Consider the following 17897-nt stretch of genomic DNA (forward strand, 5'->3'; position numbering starts at 1 on the left):
GGCACAGCACATGCAGAAACCATCCAATCCTTTCATCATCTTACAAAGGCATGGCGGTTAGTACCAAAAATCTCAAATTTTAACTCATCAGGCCACAGTACGGATTTCCAATAATCTAAAGTTCTTGGGTTGCTTGACCCAAACAAGTCTTTTCTTGTTTGCTGCAAATCAATTATTAAGGCTTGCTGCTCAATCTCCCTTCAACTGTTAATGTTGAGATGTGTATCCTCTGTGATATCTTTATATAATTTATGAGAGCTGTTATCTGAGGTGCTGTCAATTTGTGGTTTGTGAGGCTGGTAAATCTGATGAACCTATCCTCTACAGCAGAGGTAATTCTTTGTGTGGGGCAGTCCTCATGAGCCAGTTTTATCATAGCGATTGATGTTTTTCATGACCTCATGTCAACATTCTAGCAGTTGACTGACCTGCATGACTTGATAATATAATGATGTAATTCTGGACTGTCATTTTTGTTCAGTTGTTCTTGCCATATTTTGACTTAGAATATTTGTAGAATAAGGCTCAGCATTGTATGGAATTGTATGCCAACATAGACTCTGCAAAACACACCTGTTGGTAGCAAACACTTTCTGGGGATTCCACAAGTGTACTCTTGATGAGATGTATCTGTTCTATGGAAGATATTCCAAGCGACTTCATAATAAAGCTGCTTGAGAGAATGCCAAGGATGTGTAAAACTGTTACAGAGTAAAAAGGGGGATAGTTTGAAGAATCTAAGGCCGGCGTCACACTTGCCAGTTTTACGGACGTAAGAGCGCAGAAACTACATCTGTAAAACTCGCAAAAAATACGGCACAATTATTCTCTATGCCCCTGCTCCTATCTGCCGTATTAAACTGATCAGTATTATACGGCTTTCTACAGCCGTAGAAAATCGCAGCATGCTGCGTTTGTCACCGTATTGCGCAAATAAAACGTCAATGTAAGTCTATGGAAGCCCCAAAAATACGGATTACACACGGACCAGCAGTGTGACTTGCGAGAAATACGCAGCGGTGTTAGAGAGAAAAGCCGGCAATTCAGTGCGATGTGCAGTAAAATCACACTGACAGCTTACAGTAGAATAGGTAGAATAAATGTGTACACATAGAATAGGTATATATATATATATATGTCAGTGAGACACATTTATGTATATATATTAATATTTCATACAGCGCTAGACAGCTTTAAAGCCGGTAATTCAATTACCGGCTTTTGCTTTCTCCTTCCTAAAACCCGACATGATATGAGACCTGGTTTACATACAGTAAACCATGTCATATCCCCATTTTTTTGCATATTCCACACTACTAATGTTAGTAGTGTGTATATGCAAAATTTGGCCATTCTAGCTAGTAAATTAAGGGGTTAAATGGCGGAAAAAATTGGCGTGGGCTCCCGCACAATTTTCTCCGCCAGAGTAGTAAAGCCAGTGACTGAGGGCAGATATTAATAGCCTGGAGAGGGTCCAAGGTTATTGGCCCCCCTGGCTAAAAACATCTGCCCCCAGCCACCCCAGAAAAGGCTCTCTTCCCATTCCCGTGTAGCGGTGGGATATGGGGTAATGAAGGGTTAATGCCACCTTGCTATTGTAAGGTGACATTAAGCCAAATTAATAATGGAGAGGCGTCAATTATGACACCTATCCATTATTAATCCAATACTAGTAAAGGGTTAAAAAAAAACACACACACATTATTATTGAAAAAATCACAAAGGTTGTTGTATTAATTTATTCTACTCTCAATCCTCTCACTGAAGACCCTCGATCTGTAAATTAAAAAAAAATAATAAACCAACAATATACTTACCTTCCAAGGATCTGTAAGGTCCAACGATGTAGATCCATCTGAAGGGGTTAAAATATTTTGCAGACACGAGCTTTGCCAATGCAGGCTGCTCATGTCTGCAAAACCCCAGCGAATGAAGGTAAAGTAGGTCAATTACCTATATTTAGCTTCATTTGCGGTGAGGCGCCCTCTGCTGGCTGTTCCTAGATCGTTGGAACTTTCCTAGAAAGCTCCCTTGCTCGAGATCATAAGAGGGCGCCCTCTGCTGGTTGTCCTCATATGAACTCGAGCAAGGAAGCTTTCTAGGAAAGTTCCCACTATCTAGGAACAGCCAGCAGAGGGCGCCTCACCGCAAATGAAGCTAAATATAGGTAATTGACCTACTTTACCTTCATTCGCTGGGGTTTTGCAGACATGAGCAGCCTGCATTAGCAAAGCTTGTGTCTGCAAAATATTTTAACCCCTTCAGATGGATCTACATCGTTGGACCTTACAGATCCTCGGAAGGTAAGTATATTCTTGGTTTATTATTTTTTTTAATTTACAGATCGAGGGTCTTCAGTGAGTGGATTGAGAGTAGAATAAATTAATACAACAACCTTTGTGATTTTTTCAATAAATTAATTTTTAATAATGTGTGTGTGTTTTTTTTTTAACCCTTTACTAGTATTGGATTAATAATGGATAGGTGTCATAATTGACGCCTGTCCATTATTAATTTGGCTTAATGTCACCTTACAATAGCAAGGTGACATTAACCCTTCATTACCCCATATCCCACCGCTACACGGGAATGGGAAGAGAGTGGCCAAGTGCCAGAATAGGCGCATCTTCCAGATGTGCCTTTTCTGGGGTGGCTGGGAGCAGATGTTTTTAGCCGGGGGGGGGGGCAATAACCATGGACCCTCTCCAGGCTATTAATATCTGCCCTCAGTCACTGGCTTTACTACTCTGGCGGAGAAAATTGTGCGGGAGCCCACGCCAATTTTTTCCGCCATTTAACCCTTTATTTTAATAGCTAGAACGGCCAAATTTTGCATATACACACTACTAACATTAGTAGTGTGGAATATGCAAAAAAAATGGTGATATGAGATGGTTTACTGTATGTAAACCAGGTCTCATATCATGTCGGGTTTAGGAAGGAGAAAGCAAAAGCCGGCAATTGAATTACCGGCTTTCTGCTATCTCGCGCTGTATGAAGTAATAATATATATACATATATGTGTCTACTGACATATATATATATATATATATATAGACAGTATATATGTTTTTTTTTTTTAACACATGGATCCCTTGTATAGCCGTTTGTTGGTTTTGCAAGCCAGCGATAAAAACACGCAGTACGGATGCCATACGGATTACATACGGAGGATGCCATGCGCAAAAAACGGTGACACACCCTGCCTACGGAGGAGCTACGGACCAATATTTTCGGGACTTTTCAGCGTATTACGGCCGTAATATACGGACCGTATTTTCATATGCTGAGTGTGACGCCGGCCTAAGGTTTAACACATATTCTGGTTTGTTTTGCACGTGTTTCCTTACTCCTTATTTCCATAGGTGTTCTTTTGTGGTTTTGAGGTCTTCAGTCTGAATCTACAATATACCCATTCCAATAAAAACAAGGAAAACCATTGCATAAACAGATTAAATATTACCGGTATATTCGTTATGTCAGTCTATAAAATTTTCTTTATTTTACTGTCTCATCCTCCCTGATTGTGGTGCCTGATCTCAGTTTAGTGCAGACATTAACTTGTGTTTTATGCCATCGCCTCATAAATAAAGATAAACTAGCACTTAGAATTACTGAGCTTTTCCAGAATAGCATCATTAAGATAACAAACTGTTTTTTTGGCATGTTGTCACATCAACTTTCTTGTTTGATAGATCTGGCCAGGCAGCTCAGAGAAAAGCGACATTGAAAGTTGCTGATAGCACAACAAATTGCACACCCTATCTCCTTTCCTAGAAACAAAAGGAACAAAGTATGAAGAGAAAAATCACTGACTGTGACTGAGTCAGGGGTAACCCTTAAATAGGACACATTAAGGCTAGGTTCACACTAGCGTTGCGCCGCCCTGCGTCGGCGACGCAACGCGCGACGCACGTAAAAACGCGCGCAAACGCGCGCAAAAACGCGCGCGTTTTGCGACGCGTGCGTCGTTTTTGACGAAAATCGGACGCACAGAAAATGCTACATGTAGCGTTTTATTGCGTCCGACGCTAGCGTCGGAAACGACGCACGTGGCGAAAAACGCCACCAAAACAACGCACGCGTCCCCTATGTTAAACATAGGGGCGCGTCGCCGCTGCGTCGCCGCTGCGTCGCCGGCGCAACAGCGACGCACATTGGCGGAACGCCAATGTGAACGTAGCCTAACTAAAACTGGATAAATGAGTAGACAGGGAAAAATATGATGTTCAGCTCCAGGCATATCTATTTCGCCATTAGCAGAGACACACACTAGTCTGTTGGTGTGTATTTTACATACTTGTTAATGCCACCCCCCAAAAAAAAAAAAAAAAATGGAACATGTCCTGGAAGAATATGCAAGTCTTATAGGTGGTGACTCTGAGCCTTGACTCTGCGGTTAAGGCTCTGTTCACATGTCCTAAAACCTACAAAATCAAAGAGGTTTTACTGCAATATAATGTATTAAATAATCTTTTTTATGCCATAAAGCACACTAAAATCCATGCATAATTAAAACAATGATTGCATGATACAGGAATAAATATGCATTGGCACACTAGAAAACAAGGAAATTCAGCATTACGGAAGTTCTAGTGCATTATATGCCCAAGTATAAGGTTATGAATAACTCCATTAAATAAATACAAATACAATATTATAACTATAAAAATATTGAATCAAAATATAGTCCATAACCTATGTTTGCAAGAAAATCCAAAAATTCAAGCAAAATTTCAAATATAAAGAATGTCGAAAGAAAACATAAAAAGTGAAACATATAAAGATATAATACCAGGAGAATTTTACACAGATCTGACCACCTCAACATGGGTTTCGCGTATAGCTTCTTCATAGGGGCTTACTGGTGTATGTACAGTGGGGCAAAAAAGTATTTAGTCAGTCAGCAATAGTGCAAGTTCCACCACTTAAAAAGTTGAGAGGCATCTGTAATTTACATCATAGGTAGACCTCAACTATGGGAGACAAACTGAGAAAAAAAATCCAGAAAATCACATTGTCTGTTTTTTTAACATTTTTTTTGCATATTATGGTGGAAAATAAGTATTTGGTCAGAAACAAACAATCAAGATTTCTGGCTCTCACAGACCTGTAACTTCTTCTTTAAGAGTATCCTCTTTCCTCCACTCATTACCTGTAGTAATGGCACCTGTTTAAACTTTTTATCAGTATAAAAAGACACCTGTGCACACCCTCAAACAGCCTGACTCCAAACTCCACTATGGTGAAGACCAAAGAGCTGTCAAAGGACACCAGAAACAAAATTGTAGCCCTGCACCAGGCTGGGAAGACTGAATCTGCAATAGCCAACCAGCTTGGAGTGAAGAAATCAACAGTGGGAGCAATAATTAGAAAATGGAAGACATACAAGACCACTGATAATCTCCCTCGATCTGGGGCTCAACGCAAAATCCCACCCCGTGGGGTCAGAATGATCACAAGAACGGTGAGCAAAAATCCCAGAACCACGCGGGGGGACCTAGTGAATGAACTGCAGAGAGCTGGGACCAATGTAACAAGGCCTACCATAAGTAACACACTACGCACCATGGACTCAGATCCTGCAGTGCCAGACGTGTCCCACTGCTTAAGCCAGTACATGTCCGGGCCCGTCTGAAGTTTGCTAGAGAGCATTTGGATGATCCAGAGGAGTTTTGGGAGAATGTCCTATGGTCTGATGAAACCAAACTGGAACTGTTTGGTAGAAACACAACTTGTCGTGTTTGGAGGAAAAAGAATACTGAGTTGCATCCATCAAACACCATACCTACTGTAAAGCATGGTGGTGGAAACATCATGCTTTGGGGCTGTTTCTCTGTAAAGGGGCCAGGACGACTGATCCGGGTACATGAAAGAATGAATGGGGCCATGTATCGTGAGATTTTGAGTGCAAACCTCCTTCCATCAGCAAGGGCATTGAAGATGAAACGTGGCTGGGTCTTTCAACATGACAATGATCCAAAGCACACCGCCAGAGCAACGAAGGAGTGGCTTCGTAAGAAGCATTTCAAGGTCCTGGAGTGGCCTAACCAGTCTCCAGATCTCAACCCTATAGAAAACCTTTGGAGGGAGTTGAAAGTCCGTGTTGCCAAGCGAAAAGCCAAAAACATCACTGCTCTAGAGGAGATCTGCATGGAGGAATGGGCCAACATACCAACAACTGTGTGTGGCAACCTTGTGAAGACTTACAGAAAACGTTTGACCTCTGTCATTGCCAACAAAGGATATATTACAAAGTATTGAGATGAAATTTTGTTTCTGACCAAATACTTATTTTCCACCATAATATGCAAATAAAATGTTAAAAAAACAGACAATGTGATTTTCTGGATTTTTTTTTCTCAGTTTGTCTCCCATAGTTGAGGTCTACCTATGATGTAAATTACAGACGCCTCTCATCTTTTTAAGTGGTGGAACTTGCACTATTGCTGACTGACTAAATACTTTTTTGCCCCACTGTATATCAAATATGTGTAATAGCCTATGGGACACTTACTACACTCCCTGACAGAAGGTATGTCACTTATCTATGTTATGTAAATTAAAGCTTATAACCTGGCGTCAAATTCATCCATTGGTTGTACAAATTATTCTTTTGAAAGCTGAAACCCTCCGAAATGTGGTTTAGGTTAAGAAAATAAATTGGCATCAATGCAGAAATATTGATCAGTTAATGGACACAGAATGGTCAGATTTTGGCAAGACAAAAGTTTTTTTGCCTGGTTATATAATGCACCCAATCCTAGTTTACATTCTCACCCGTGCTCAGTAAATGATCGATTAATTAGCATGTGTGTATAAAAAGAAACCCAGCACGCCAGACCTTCACTCGAACTGCAACTTGAGCCCTGAACAACATGCCAAAATCCACCCTGTGACCAAAGCCTGGATTATCAAGAGGCTGAAGACCAGATCCACTGCAGAGGTGGCTGGCACCTTTAATGTGTCTCAGCATCAAGTACAAACAATTAAAAAAGATTTGAAGAGACTGGAGATGTGTTTGACAAGCCCAGGTCCGGCAGACCCCGCAAGACAACTGCTCAGGAGGAACGTTTGTTGGTTACAAAATCCAAAGCAAACGCCTCTTCCACTTCAGCAGAGCTCCAACAGGCCTGGTCACCTCAAGCCCCTGTGTCAACTAGAACAGTTTGTAGGATTCTGTCTCGAAATGGCCTCCATGGTCGAATAAGTGCCCAGAAGCCAGCACTAAACAAAAGGCAAATAAAAAAAAGTGTGGCATTTGCAAAGTCCCACAGCCAGCTAAACAGATGGATGCTGGAAAAGTGACAGAAGGTGGATTTCTCTGATGAATCTTCAGTAGAATTACACCACAGCCACCGCAAATACTGCAGGAGACCTACTGCTGTCCGTATGGATCCAAAATACACCCAGAAAACAGTTACATTTGGTGGTGGAAAGATCATGGTCTAGGGTTACATTCAGTATGGGGGTGTGTAAAATATTTGCAAGGTGGAAGGCAATATCAATAGCCTAAAATATCAAGAAGTATTAGCTACCTCTTATATTCCAAATCATAAAAGGGGTCAAATTCTGCAGTAGGATGGTGCTCCATCTCATACATCCATCTCTACAACAAAGTTCCTCCAGGCAAAAAAGATCAAGGTGCTCAAGGACTGGCCAGCCCAGTCACCAGACATGACCATCATTGAGCATGTTTAGGGTAGGATGAAAGAGCAAGCTTGGAAGACAAAACCAAAGAATCTAGATGAACTCTGTGAGGCATGTAAGACTGCATTCTTTGCTATTCCTGATGACTTCATTAACCCCTTTCTGACATTAGACGTACTATCCCGTCGAGGTGGGGTGGGCCCCTATGACCACCAACGGGATAGTATGTCATACGCGATCGGCCGCACTCACGGGGGGAGCGCGGCCGATCGCGGCCGGGTGTCAGCTGACTATCGCAGCTGACATCCGGCACTATGTGCCAGGAGCGGTCACGGACTGCTCCCGGCACATTAACCCCCGGCACACCGGGATCAAACATGATCGCGGTGTGCCAGCGGTGCAGGGAAGCATCGCGCAGGGGGGGGGGCTCCCTGCGGGCTTCCCTGAGCCCTCCGCAGCAACACGATGTGATCGCGTTGCTGTGATGGTCTCCCTATCTCCCTCCCTGTAGCAGGCCCGGATCCAAGATGGCCACGGCATCCGGGTCCTGCAGGGAGGGAGGTGGCTTCACAGAGCCTGCTCAGAGCAGGCACTGTGAAGCCTGCAGTGCTCTGAGACAGATCGGTGATCTGACAGAGTGCTGTGCAAACTGTCAGATCACCGATCTGTGATGTCCCCCCTTGGGACAAAGTAAAAAAGTAAAAAAAAAAAAAATTCCAAATGTGTAAAAAAATAAAAAATAAAAAAAATATTCCTAAATAATGAAAAAAAAAAAATATTATTCCCATAAATACATTTCTTTATCTAAATAAAAAAAACAAACAATAAAAGTACACATATTTAGTGTTGCTGCGTCCGTAACGACCCCACCTATAAAACTGGCCCACTAGTTAACCCCTTCAGTAAACACCGTAAGGAAAAAAAAAAAACGAGGCAAAAAACAACGCTTTATTATCATACTGCCGAACAAAAAGTGGAATAACACGCGATCAAAAAGACAGATATAAACAACCATGGTACCGCTGAAGACGTCATCTTGTCCCGGAAAAAACGAGCCCCCATACAGCATCATCAGCAAAAAACTAAAAAAGTTATAGTCCTGAGAATAAAGCGATGCAAAAATAATTATTTTTTCTATAAAATAGTTTTTATCGTATAAAAGCGCCAAAACATAAAATGATATAAATGAGGTGTTGCTGTAATCATACTGACCCGAAGAATAAAACTGCTTTATCAATTTTACCAAACGCGGAACGGTATAAACGCCTCCCCCAAAAGAAATTCATGAATAGCTGGTTTTTGGTCATTCTGCCTCACAAAAATCGGAATAAAAAGCGATCAAAAAATGTCACGTGCCCGAAAATGTTACCAATAAAAATGTCAACTTGTCCCGCAAAAATCAAGACCTCACATGACTCTGTGGACCAAAATATGGAAAAATTCTAGCTCTCAAAATGTAGTAACGCAAAAAATATTTTTTGCAATAAAAAGCGTCTTTCAGTGTGTGACGGCTGCCAATCATAAAAATCCTGTAAAAAACCTGCTATAAAAGTAAATCAAATCCCCCTTCATCACCCCATTTTCCCATTTGGGCTAGGGTTAGGGCTAGGGTTAGGGCTAAAGTTAGGGTTGGGGCTAAAGTTACGGTTAGGGTTTAGATTACATTTACAGTTGGGAATAGGGTTGGTGTTACAGAACCCCCAGCACCAAGAATATGTTATGCCGTATATATTATGTATAATAGGTTCCATGTGAAATGCATCAGTCCACAGGCTGCACCCCTGGGCAGAGAGGACAAGATATCCCCCTTCTGTCCTCCCCACCTTTGTAATTCCCCCAGTAAATATCAGCAGGCTCTGGCCACCTGCGGCTATTGTAATGTATGTCTGGCCTGTTTTTTCTATTGGCCTGCCCTGTGTATCTGTGTTATATATTCTGTGTGCTGTAAATAAAGTGAGTTCTTTTAGACTGGAAATACGTGGGGTAGCAGTCAGCTTTTATGTGCTCTCACGTAAATAAGAAATTCCTGCCAGCGTCTTTCATTCAGACTCCAGCCAAAACAGAGTGGACCTCCTGAAACACGGGGTGGTACTGAAAGAGGTACCCCAGCTTGGTAGACCCCGATACACTGGTGGCAGACAGCAGGATACCCCTTCTACAGGAGGAAAGGAATGAATGGAAGACAACTACCAGAAGTTAAAGAGGACTACATTAAAAGATCTGGTGGAAGCCCGAGGGTTAATCGCCAGCAACAAAACAAAAGCGGATTTGATAGCAGCCATCATGGAACACGACAGTGCAGCGCCCCCAATGTGAACGTGGAGGAGACTGAATTCCAGAGGGAGGTAAAGAACAGACTGGCATTCTATGGCCCAAACCCTGCAGTAGAGATCATACGAGAGGTGATGGCTGATGTGCGTACTGATCTGAAGGAAAAGATGGCCGAGCGGACCAGGATAGAGCTAGCCAAGATGGAGATGGCAGAGCGGACCAAAGTGGAGCTGGCCAAGATGGAGATGGCAGAGTGGAGAGAGGAGAGTCAGCGAGCAGGGGGAGCTCTGGCTTCCGCCCAGGTACCTTCAACAGTAAGCCACAAAAAGATCCAGTATAATGCCTTCTGACAGTTGGGGGAGGCAGAGGAAGACATTGATGGCTTTCTGCAGGACTTTGAGAGGCAGTGTGCCCTTCATCAAGTGAAGCCAGAGGAACAGGTTCAGATTCTGGCCAGCAAGCTGACAGGCCGGGCAGCGGACGCCTATCGCACGGTACTTGATGAGGACTGTATGGACTATGAGCGGATCAAAGAAGTGATCTTGGCCCGGTATGCGCTGACACCAGAGGCATACCGCCAAAAGTTCCGCGGACTTATAAAACGAGTAACCGATACCCACGCTGAATGGGCCTGTAAATTACGGCGGTCACTGCTACAGTGGGTACAAGGGAGCCAAGCAACCACTAAGGAGGACGTCCTCCAGCTCTTCTTGTTAGAACGATTCTTTAATGGACTAAACCCCAAGACACAGGAATGGCTTCGGGACAGGCGGCCAATGACTCTTGAAGAAGCCGCTCGTCTGGCCGATGAACATCATGACGCCAGGAGGCCTCAGTTGTCAGTATCAAAGATGGTCACTAGGGGTCTGCCCATGGACCTGGAGGGCCCCAAACCACCGAAGATTGTAGGGGGACCAGCTAGAAACCCGGCCTACCACAGTTCTCCTGGGGCGCGATGCCACACCTGCCGTCAGCTGGGCCACCTGCAAAGACAATGTCCCAACTGGACTCAGCATACCCAGTGGCCAAAGGCGGGAATAGCTACCTTCCGCCGGGCCGCTGTACACTGCTACCAAGGCGAAGCTGACCCGGCATTGGGGGCTACAACTAACCAAGGAGTGGAAGACATGGAGGAAGTGCTGCATGAAGTAGACCCCGTGCAGGCAGCCAGGGCAGATAATCAACAACCGCATCGACAGGTCGTGTGGGTTAATGGGAAACGCATGCAGGGACTAAGAGATTCTGGAGCAACTTTGACCCTTGTGAAGCCTCATCTCATCCGGGACCAAGAGAAGACGGACCGGACAGTGGCAGTCTGTGTAGCAGGGGAAGCCATACATCGACTGCCCACTGCCAGGATTCACCTGAACTGGGGAGTTGGGGATGGCCTTGTTGAGGTCGGCTTGATGGAGGATTTGCCTGCAGACCTTTTGCTGGGAAATGACTTGGGGCCCATGTTGTCTGCCTTCTCGGTTGCCCCTCTGGCTGAGACATATCCTGTGACCACCCGGAGACAAGCTCGAGCTGCGGAGGCGGAATCACACTCAGAGGAGGCCCAGGTAAGAAATCCCAGCCCTACACATATTCCCATAGCCAGACACATTTCTTGGGCCACCCCAGATGAATTTAAGAGGGAGTTACTTGAGGATCCTTCATTGGAGGGATATCGTGGGAAGGCACAGGAGGGGAGAGGGGTACTGGAAGGGGAACAGTTTATATGGAAGCAGGGACTCCTCTACCGGATCACAGAGCAGCACCACACAGGGACGAGCCCCACTATAAAACGACAGCTGGTAGTTCCCAAGAAGTATAGGCAGGAGTTACTGTGAATCTCTCATGACATACCCTTGGCCGGGCACTTCGGCGTCAGTCGCACCAGGCATCGTCTGACACAAAACTTCTTTTGGCCGGGGGTAACTTATGATGTTCGTCAATACTGCCAGACCTGTGACAGTTGCCAGCGCATTGTCAAGAGGGGAGATCGATGCAAGGCCAAATTACACCCCCTCCCCATTGTGGAGGAACCATTTAGCCGAGTAGCGGTCGATCTGATAGGGCCGTTAGCCAAACCCAGTCCGTCAGGGAAAAGGTATATATTGACAGTGGTAGATTATGCCACAAGGTATCCAGAGGCGGTTGCGTTACCTAACATACTGGCAGAGACAGTGCCGGCTGCCCTGCTCCAGGTTTTCTCAGGGGTTGGATTTTCCCGGGAGATTATCTCAGACCAGGGTACCCAGTTTACAGCAGAGGTGACCAACCAACTGTGGAAGCTGTGTGGCGTAAAGTCCATTAGAAGCGCCCCGTACCACCCGCAAATCAATGGGTTGTGTGAACGCTTTAACGGGACGTTAAAACAACTCATTGGGACTTTTACCAGGACCTACAGGGACTGGGAGAAATTCTTGCCTCACCTCCTGTTTGCCTATCGAGAGGTGCCCCAAGAATCCACGGGGTTCTCCCCATTCGAACTGGTATACGGGAGATGGGTAAGGGGACCCCTAGACTTAGTGCTAGAACACTGGGAAGGGGAGGGCATCATAGAAGGGGTACCTATTGTATCCTATGTGCTGGAATTCCGGGACCGCCTACAGGAGCTGACCCAGGCTGTACGTGGGAACATGCAGGTGGCCCAGTGGCGCCAGCGCATATGGTACGATCGGAGAGCCAGAGAGCGCACCTTGGAAATAGGGCAGAAGGTCCTGGGGTTAGAGCCCACTAGGCAGAACAAGTTCCAAGCTGCATGGCAGGGGCCCTACCAGGTAGTGGGGAAAATAGCCGACACCACCTATAATGTCGCCGATTGTGACGACCCCAGGGTTATCCACATGTTCCACGTGAATATGCTGAAGCCCTATCGGGAGCGCCCTGAAGAGGTAGTGGCCATCTGTGCACCTGAAGCAGAGGATTTAGCCTGACTTCCCTTGCCTGATGTCTTAGGGGAGAGAACTCAGTCTAAAACATGGGACCAGGTACACTGGGGTGAAGACTTAGGTCCCTGGGAGAGACAGCAGGAAGAGGAGTTGTTGAGGCAGCGACAGAGGATGTTTTCAGGGAAATCCGGGTACACTCACCTGGCACAACACAAGGTTGAGACCCAGGATCAGACCCCCCTGCGACAACCCCCCTTCCGCGTCCCTGAGTCTGTACGAGAAGGGATGCGACAAGAGATACAAGAGATGTTGCGTTTAGTGGTCATTGAAGAGTCAGATAGTCCCTGGGCATCCCCCGTAGTGTTAGTGCCCAAGAAGGATGGGAGTACACGGTTTTGTGTAGACTATCGTAAGCTCAATGAGAAAACAGTGACAGATGCGTATCCCATGCCGCGTGTGGATGACTTGTTAGACCGGCTGGCAGGGGCAAAGTATTTGACCACCATCGATCTATGCAAAGGCTACTGGCAGATTCCCCTTAGTCCTGATGCTATTCCCAAGTCGGCATTTGTCACCCAGTTTGGCTTATTCCAGTTTCGTGTTATGCCATTCGGGATGAAGACTGCCCCGGCGACCTTCCAGAGGCTGGCTGACCGGCTTCTGGATGGTCTCCAGGACTATGCGTGTACCTACCTGGATAACATCGCCATCTACAGCGCGACATGGGAAGAGCATCTAAATCACCTAGAGACAGTATTAGACAGGATCCACAAGGCCGGAATCACCCTGAACCCAAACAAGTGTCACGTGGGCAAAGCAGAGGTTCAGTATTTAGGGCATTGGGTGGGAAGTGGGAAACAGAGACCAGAACCAGCCAAGATTGAGGCCATAGCCAAATGGCCCACCCCACGCACTAAAACCCAGGTCATGGCGTTTCTAGGGACAGCGGGGTATTACAGGAAATTTGTTCCCAATTACAGCAGCGTAGCCAAGCCCCTCACTGATCTGACCCGTAAGAACCAACCCCGCCAGGTAACCTGGACCCCAGAGTGTGAGGAAGCCTTCCGCCACCTAAAGGACGCCCTCACCAATACCCCTGTATTGGCCGCACCCGATCCAATTAAACGTTTCCTTGTTCACACAGACGCTTTTATGTTTGGATTGGGGGCAGTACTAAGCCAAGTTGGGCCGGACGGCCAAGAGCACACGGTAGCTTACCTGAGTCGGAAACTACTGCCCCGTGAAGTGAGCTATGCGGCCATCGAGAAGGAGTGCCTGCAAATAGTATGGGAACTCAAAAAGTTACAACCATATTTGTATGGACAACAGTTTTCCCTCCTAACAGACCATAATCCCCTAGTCTGGCTTAATCGGGTCTCCGGAGACAATGCCAGATTACTGCGGTGGAGTTTAGCGCTACAACCTCTGGACTTCACCATCCACTACAGACCCGGCAAACAAAATGGTAATGCCGATGGACTAAGTCGACAAACGGAACTTGTACCAACCCCATAAACTTCGGTCATCCCAAAACCGATCCGTTAAGGATCAGACTGTGTATGCCGATCGCATCGCTGAAAAGGGGAGCCGTGTTACAGAACCCCCAGCACCAAGAATATGTTATGCAGTATATATTATGTATAATAGGTTCCATGTGAAATGCATCAGTCCACAGGCTGCGCCCCTGGGTAGAGAGGACAAGATATCCCCCTTCTGTCCTCCCCCACCTTTGTAATTCCCCCAGTAAATATCAGCAGGCTCCGGCCACCTGCGGCTATTGTAATGTATGTCTGGCCTATTTTTTCTATTGGCCTGCCCTGTGTATTTGTGTTATATATTCTGTGTGCTGTAAATAAAGTGAGTTCTTTTAGACTGGAAATACGTGGGGTAGCAGTCAGCTTTTATATGCTCTCACGTAACCAAGAAATTCCTGCCAGCATCTTTCATTCAAACTCCAGCCAAAACAGAGTGGACCTCCTGAAACACGGGGTGGTACTGAAAGAGGTACCCCAGCTTGGTAGACCCCGTTACAGTTGGGATTAGGGTTAGGGGTGTGTCAGGGTTAGAGGTGTGGTTAGGGTTACTGTTGGGATTAGGGTTAGGGGTGTGTTTGGATTAGGGTTTCAGTTATAATTGGGGGGTTTCCACTGTTTAGGCACATCAGGGGCTCTCCAAATGCGACATGGCGTCCGATCTCAATTCCAGCCAATTCTGCGTTGAAAAAGTAAAACAGTGCTTCTTCCCTTCTGAGCTCTCCCGTGTGCCCAAACAGGGGTTTACCCCAACATATGGGGTATCAGCGTACTCAGGACAAATATGACAACAATTTTTGGGGTCCAATTTCTCCTGTTACCCTTGGGAAAATACAAAACTAGGGGCTAAAAAATAATTTTTGTGGAAAAAAAAAATATTTTTTATTTTCACGGCTCTGCGTTATAAACTGTAGTGAAAGTTCTCACAACACATCTAGATAAGTTCCCTGGGGGGTCTAGTTTCCAATATGGGGTCACTTGTGGGGGATTTCTACTGTTTAGGTACATTAGGGGCTCTGCAAACGCAATGTGACGCCTGCAGACCATTCCATCTAAGTCTGCATTCCAAATGGCACTCCTTCCTTTCTGAGCCCTCCCATGCGCCCAAACGGTGGTTCCCCCCCCCACATATGGGGTATCAGCGTACTCAGGACAAATTGGACAACAACTTTTGGGGTCAAATTTATCCTCTTACCCTTGGGAAAATAAAAAATTGGGGGCGAAATGATAATTTTTGTGAAAAAATATGATTTTTTATTTTTACGGTTCTGCATTATAAACTTCTGTGGAGCATTTGGTGGGTCAAAGTGCTCACTACACCTCTAGATAAGTTCCTTAGGGGGTCTACTTTCCAAAATGGTGTCACTTGTGGGGGGTTTCAATGTTTAGGCACATCAGGGGCTCTGCAAACGCAACATGGTGTCCCATCTCGTTTCCAGTCAATTTTGCATTGAAAAGTCAAATGGCGCGCCTTCACTTCCGAGCTCTGTCATGCACCCAAACAGTGGTTTACCCCCACATATGGGGTATCGGTGTACTCAGGACAAATTGTACAACAACTTTTGGGGTCCATTTTCTCCTGTTACCCTTGGTAAAATAAAACAAACTGCTCCAGTAAAGTAAATTTTTTGTGAAAAAAAGTTAAATGTTCATTTTTATTTAAACATTCCAAAAATTCCTGTGAAGCACCAGAAGGGTTAATAAACTTCTTGAATATGGTTTTGAGCACCTTGAGGGGTGCAGTTTTTAGAAAATACCCAAGTGTGACACCATTCTATCATATAGACCCCTCAAAATGACTTCAAATGAGATGTAGTCCCTAAAAAAAAAAAAATGGTGTTGTAAAAATGAGAAATTGCTGGTCAACTTTTAACCCTTATAACTCCCTAACAAAAAAAATTTTGGTTCCAAAATTGTGCTGATGTAAAGTAGACATGTGGGAAATGTTACTTATTAAGTATTTTGTGTGACATATCTCTGTGATTTAATTGCATAAAAATTCAAAGTTGGAAAATTGCGAAATTTTCATAATTTTCACCAAATTTCCATTTTTTTCACAAATAAACGCAGGTACTATCAAAGAATTTTTACTACTATCATGAAGTACAATATGTCACGAGAAAACATTGTCAGAATCACTGCGATCCGTTGAAGCGTTCCAGAGTTATAACCTCATAAAGGGACAGTGGTCAGAATTGTAAAAATTGGCCCGGTCATTAACGTGCAAACCACCCTTGGGGGTAAAGGGGTTAATAAATTGAATCATTGTTGAACCGCATGGATACAGTGCTTCAAGCTCATGGAAGTCGCACAAAATATTAAATATGACTCTAATAGCACCACAACTTAATTCACCAATGTTATGAAACTTATATTTGTATTTTAAGTTAATTATTTGTTTGAATATCGCATTACTTTCTGTGGGCAACAAAACCTTGGTCTTGCCAAAATCTGACCATTCTGTGTCCATTAACTGATCAATATTTCTGCATTGATGTCAATTTATTTTCTTAACCTAAACCAGATTTCGGAGGGTTTCAGCTTTCAAAAGAATAATTTATACAACCAATGCATGAATTTAATGTCAGGTTATAAACTTTAATTTACATAACATGGATAAGTGACATACCTTCTGTCAGGGAGTCTATTGATGAGAAGCTAAACGTAGTGGTCATAACAATATATGAAAAGAGTACCACTGATCCGTGCAAAAAAATCAATATATAATAAGAAAAAAAGAATCACAGATGAAAGCAGTGCACAAAAATCTTAAAAGAATAATTTGAAAAATTACCAACGCATGTCATGTAAACTGTACTGCTGACTTTGTTTATTCCTCTTTCGAGCACTTTTGTGAATAAAAGCATCTCCACAGTTCGTTTAGCTTCCATTTTGTGTATATAATAATCCAGAATATGCCCCAACAAGAGAAAAAGGGATAAAGAAACTCTAGTCCCGCTGGCTAAACAATGATCAGTCCGCACATATGTAAAAGACAGAAACAGATCAATATAACTTGTATTTACAAGTTTTCAAACAATTTAATGGAAGCAGATGAAAACCAAACAATACAAGAAGGGAAAAGTCATGTTCACACTTTCAATATTTGGTCAGTATTTTACATCAGTATTTGTAAACCAAAACCAGGAGAGGAAGAAACAGGAAAAGTATAATAAAAACACGTCACCACTTCTGTATTTATCACCCACTCCTGGTTTTGGCTTACAAATACTGAGGTAAAAACCTCACCAAATACTCAACGTGTAGATGTGGCCTAAGGTTAAGTAAATGTAGACCCAAAGGTGGGGGCGTGGCCTAGCGAGCGATGTGAGATGTGTGGCTGAGCTCTCATGCCACAATCTCCCTTAATATCGCTACCCGAGGCGCCGCCGAACGCTGAAATCACTCTAAGGAGTGTGCAGGGACCCGGGGAGCAGCAGTGAGTGGCGTGCGGTCGGGCGGAGAGGAGTCCCGCAAGAGGATGACGCGCAGGAGACAGAAGGAGCCGGCAGCGTCGGGAAGCTCTCAGGCCCAAGATGGCGCTGAGACTGCAGAGGAGGCGGCAAGGGCG

Source organism: Ranitomeya imitator, chromosome 1 (assembly GCF_032444005.1).
Source record: "Ranitomeya imitator isolate aRanImi1 chromosome 1, aRanImi1.pri, whole genome shotgun sequence".
NCBI lineage: Eukaryota > Metazoa > Chordata > Amphibia > Anura > Dendrobatidae > Ranitomeya > Ranitomeya imitator.